Source organism: Lactuca saligna, chromosome 5, assembly GCF_052625555.1.
Source record: "Lactuca saligna cultivar CGN05327 chromosome 5, ASM5262555v1, whole genome shotgun sequence".
Taxonomy (NCBI): domain Eukaryota; kingdom Viridiplantae; phylum Streptophyta; class Magnoliopsida; order Asterales; family Asteraceae; genus Lactuca; species Lactuca saligna.
Window position 1 is genome coordinate 149,287,694 of NC_136421.1, and position 5,943 is coordinate 149,293,636.

Here is a 5,943-nt window from a genome sequence, read left to right on the forward strand (position 1 = left end):
GTTCATCAAAATAACACCTATCATATATAACATCGAGGACCATCCACATATTTGGCCCCACCCATCACAACGGGCCCCACATACCATACAAATAGGTCCTACCCAACATACAAACGGGCATGCCCAACATACATGCAAGAGTCACAAAGATAGCTAGCATCCAACACGGTATAGTGAGAAGACTCAGCTCTATCATAAAGTCATACAAATCCCAGCTCAACGTCATGAAATAGGTGTTACAACCTACCTATCGAATTACACAAGGTCACACCTTAGTTTACACTTTAGAACTAGCAATTTGACCAAAAATCAACAAGGTCAAAAAGTCAACGATCAAAGTTCTTAGACGATATATACATTCTATATTTTTGTATTTGACTTTACCCTTTACAATGTATATCCTTTCCTTATTTACAGGATTGGTTTTGTATTTATAATTGATTTTGTATAATGAGAAGAATCCATCTAGAATACCATTCTTTATGGTATCAAAGCCTTGCCCTAGCCCTAGCTATCCCTGCCCTTTTCTTCTCGAACATCCTTCTCATCAAACATGGTAGCACCAGGAGAATCTTCCGTTTCCGGCAAGAAACCATTACACCCAACATTCACTGTCACTAACATTAAGAATGTTGTCCCTCTCATTCTGAATCAAACCGACCATCAATATGCTTCGTGGGTTGAACTGTTTCAAATCCACCTGTGATTACAATCTTCTTGATCACATTGATCCGAACACTCTGCGACCAGTAGGCATCAACGAAGAAACATGGAATTTTCTTGATGCTATTGTCAAATCATGGATTTACAGCAACATGATCATTGATTTGCTCCAATCGATCATGAGACTCGGCACAATCGCTCGTCAACTTTGGAACCATCTTCAAGAAATTTTTCAAGACAACTGAATTACCAGGGTTATTTATCTCGAAGAACAGTTTAATAACACACGCCTCTCCGCATTCTCCAACGTGTCAAATTACTATGCTTGTCTAAAAAATCTTTTAGATCAGCTCGCCAATGTCACAAACGAAGATGGTGCTCCATCTAATTTCCAGCCTTCAAAAAGGAAATTTCAACACCATATCCACTATCATTTTGTAACATCCATAAATTTTACGCCAAATTTAAACTTTCCAATCATAGTTAAAACCCAAATAGTGTTTGTTTACAAAAATTTTTCCAATCATTATTCATCAGAGTGTCCAGAAAATAGATCATAAGGATGAGGAGTGGTACAGTCACGCCTTCACCTTGCCACGATCTCCTAAAGTACCTGAAACAATAACTAAAAACTGTAAGCCCAAGGGCTTAGTGAGCTACCCCCAAAATACCAATAGCACACTGATAATATCATATCAGTAATAATCAATCAATCAAAATGCATACTGGGCCATCAGCCCGACTAGACCGCCCTATAGGGCCTATAGTCTAACTGCATTTGTACCGAGCCTTCGGCATGTCTGGACCGCCACGTGGGCCTAAAGTCTCCCCGGACCGCTCATAGGGTATGTTGGCCTTCAGCACAAAGCAGGATCGCCTCAACCCAACCAACAAACAAATAATCATGTGCGCATAACTAACATATACTGGCATATACAAACGTCAAATATATTTATCTTACGAATCATCAATCATAGCGATCTCTCATAACTAGAGCATAGGCCCGGCGGGCCACTAACATACCAATCCCTAATGATCATAAAACATAACATACTGTCTATCCTGATTTCGATCTATCAGATCATAATTGCATACATCATATCATAACCATAAAAACTAAAGGATCGGCCTTGGTGCCTTAGACCCTTTTGATAAAATGAGGATAAATCACCTCGCAGATGTCGACTCGGTAGATAAATCCCAACTCTCAGATCACTCACCAAAGACTCTACCACCTATTACCATAGTACGAGCATACTCATAAGTCCTCAACCTCACAAGGTACTCCATAAACCAACTAGTCAGCCCCTGTCAAGGTCAACTGTCCATGTTGACCTTAACTCGCCGAGTACCCTCGGCCACTCGCCGACTTCCTTGAAGTTCTTTCCTACTCACCGAGTCACCGGGGTGAGTTGTTGAGTTCCTACGATTGTCGATCAAAACCCTAAGGCGACCCGTCGAGTTTCCTTCTTGAAACACGACGGATTTACACGTATTCATAACTCAGGGAAACTCATCTGACTCGCCGAGTTGTTCATACAACTCGTCGAGTCTATGGCAATATTCATCGGACTCACCGAGTTGTTCATCCAAATCGTCGAGTTCAATGGCCATCTTCATATAACTCGCAGAGTCAGCCTTGCGACTCGCTGAGTTTCTTACATACTCAGCGAGTCGCTGAGTTTCTTCAGTCCTTAAGCCATACATACTCATTTAAGCCATGTAATGGCTCCAAATTACAGATCCAAGCTTGTAGGGCATGGTTTTCACGTAAAGTTGTAGACTTTACGTGCATGCATGACTAAAAAGGCTCTTAATGCCAAATATAAGATCTTAATGAGGTTTCATGCATGAGGAGGGCCTCATCCACGACCAAAATAGAAACTTTATGATTCTAGATCTTAAGAAGGGTCTAGATCTGAAGTTACAACTTCAGTTCTAGCCCATAGCTCACCAATATGACTCAAAAAATCCATAAAACTCTAAAAATCAACCACAAAGAGATCTAGAAGAAAAAGGGGAGTGAAGATTGCAACTTGATTCCTCCAAAAGATGTTAGTTGAGGCAAGTTTGTTTCCGACACCTTCCTTGCTTCAACTCCTTCGCTCTTTAAGCTTTTCGCTCCTAGCGAACCTTCTTTCCGAGACTTAAAACACACCAAAAAGAGTACCACACGAATTTGGGTTTCACTGAGCTCTCAAAGACTGTAGAGAGGCCAAAGGAGGCTTAACCCTCCTTAAATAGGGTGCAAAACCCCAAGATTTAGGGTTTCCTGTGCCAGCTCCTACTCAGTGAGTCCCTCCTTAGACTCGGCGAGTAGGTCACTAAACACACGATCCCACCCCGCTGCTACTCGACGAGTAGGGCAACCAACTCGTCGAGTAGGGCAACCAACTCGTCAAGTAGGACTTAAAACCAAAGAACTTTTTATTTAAACCCATACCTGAGAATCGGGGCGTTACACATTTAGCAATCGGACCCACTACCCATATTTAATAAAGCTCTCTCTCAACTTTTTCTTGAAGAAATGTGACATCCCAACTTCACAGCCAGAAAAGACCGATTTATTTATGCTTTATTTGAAAACAAGAGCATCCATTTTAAAGAATAATATAGTAGAATTTGTTCCTAAAAAACATGATAAGCTTATTATCAAAGCATTTCTGAAGAAATATATTTTGTTTATATTAAAACATTAGGATGTCATCTTCAATACAGAAACATAGGCAAAAACAAAAGTTACATTCATTTACGCTAATGATTTACACCTCCTTTAGTCTCTCGGTGTAATGTATCTTCGTATCGACACCTATAATACAAATAAACTGAGTAGGTCAAGTTGTGAAACATGTTGAGTACATAGGGACTGGAATCTCACAATGTTATATATATATATATATATATATATATATATATATATATATATATATATATATATATATATATATATATATACTAGGAGCGTGCCTGCGCGATGCGGCGGCGGCGATTTGTTTCATTCCGTCGATTAGTTTGGAATGAAATTTAGTGTCATTTCGTCGGTCGTCATATTGTTTCCTTTCGGTTTGTTTCATTCTAGACATGCAAGAATTAGTTAATTTTTTGCGTCAAGTATTTTCTTTCGGTGGATAGTTCTATGTCTAGAAAGTTCATTGCTATTTTTAAGTACAATGATATAAAAATAAGTAGGATGCTAAAATGTGTATTGAAGGCGTATTGCAATTCCTGTTTCCTTCAAATTGGAAACCGAAATCGAGTTTAATAAAAGGAACTTAATTTGGGCAATGTGGTGAACATCTAATATTTTTCTTTCCACAACGGGCTTGAACTGTGAACCTCAAAGAGGAAGGACAATGCCGGATACCGATAAGCTGAAAGTATTTTGGTAAAGATTATTTAGTACAACTTCAACAAAATGATATTACCATTTCATTAAAATCAATCATAATGTTATAGTTATAAAATACTATGTTTATGTTAAAATACTAATTTATCAAATAATTAAGTATTAAAAAAAGATATTAAAAAGTCAAAAGTATGATAAATTAGAAAGATTTAAATGTAAAAGTTAACAAACTTAAAAATTAAAGACTATTATTAATGTATAGAAGAACACGATTTTTTATAATTGTTTCTACCAAGTCTATTCTATTCTATTCTCATAGGGCTCCTCTTTATCCTAACTCCACACACATGTTTCTCTTTCTTGTTGATTACAATTGAGATATGATGTTATTTTTACTTTTTATAATCTATTATTCTAATAATCATATAGAATAGTAATAGTATATATTTTCTATGTTTTATAACAACGAATATATATTTATTATTATATATTTATATAAATATGTTCATAATTAAAAGATTTATGTTTGTAAAACATGTATACTACTACTTGTTTCTATTTCGTAGAATGTATTTCGGTGGGTAATTTTGTTTTTCAGAATATGTCAAAACAAATTTCTTTCATCCCATCACAATTATAATAAATTTGAATGACCGACACTTTTCATCTGATCACATCCAAGCAAATGCGTAAAGCCTATAATACATTAAATAGTCAAATATCATAGCATATAATACAGTTAAAAAAAACATTTTATGTTGAATGTAAATTCTTTTAACATTTAGTTAAAAAATGATTGATGTTGACGATGAATAAAAAGCTACAATTTATTTGAAAATTTTATAAACATTGTAAATAAAAAATATAAAATCCAAATCTTTAGTAAGGTTATGTACGTTCTTTTTAAAAATTGATTGATGCTGACGATAAATAAAAAGCTACAATTTAGTTGAAAATTTTATAAACTAAATTGTAAATAAAAAAGATAAAATCCAAATCTTTTGTGAGGTTATGTACGTTTTTTCTTTAAATTGATTTTCCATTTTTTAATATACTTTTAAGATTGTTTTATTTTTACAATTTTTTCAAGTATTAGATTTTCTATTTTTTTTTTTCTATATATGTTTGATCATTGATGTATTTAAAAAAAGATTACATTTATTTTTCATTAATTATTTTGGCACTTTCTATAAGAACAGTCGCATTTATGCATTTAATTATGACAAAATTGCAAGAATGGTCCCTGTGGTATGTCCAAAAATGCTACTTTGGGTCAAACAGGTTTGGACTATCGCAAATAGTCCAAAAGTTTTCATTTTGCTGCGTTTTTGGTCCAAAACAGTTTAAATTTTTTAAAAATGACGAATTTGCCCTTTTCCATTTGTTTTTTCTTTTCTTTTTGTTATTTAATTATTTTCTAACTAAAAATATAAAAAATAAAAGAAACTCTTTCTCTCTCTCTCTCTCTCTCTCTCTCTCTCTCCTAATCACCAGAAAAACCCAACAACCATCGAATTTGTTGCCTTCTTCAATCCAACCTCTCGTCTTCCTTTCATTTTAATGGCATACCGACTGAATAACCACCAAACCGTCCGATCGATCGCAAACAGGACCATCGGCACTGTTCAACGGAGAAAAAGAACCGACGACATCAACCATTTTCCCTTTTGTATTCATCTCTTTTCGACCCTCAAGCTGCTTCCATTCGTTCTTCCTTATTCCTCCATCGATCTCAGTAACCATTTTTCTTTTCTGTTCAGAACACACCATTTTCATCTTCTTTGAATGTGATCCGGAGTTCCTTTTTAGTGTGTGTATTTAACCCAGATCTCAAAGTTTGATTATGGAACAGGTTCTGTAGGTGTCACCTCTGATACCAATGATGGTTATGAATCTGCTGTAGGGGCAAGATCAGTTTTCAACTTAGCTTCTTC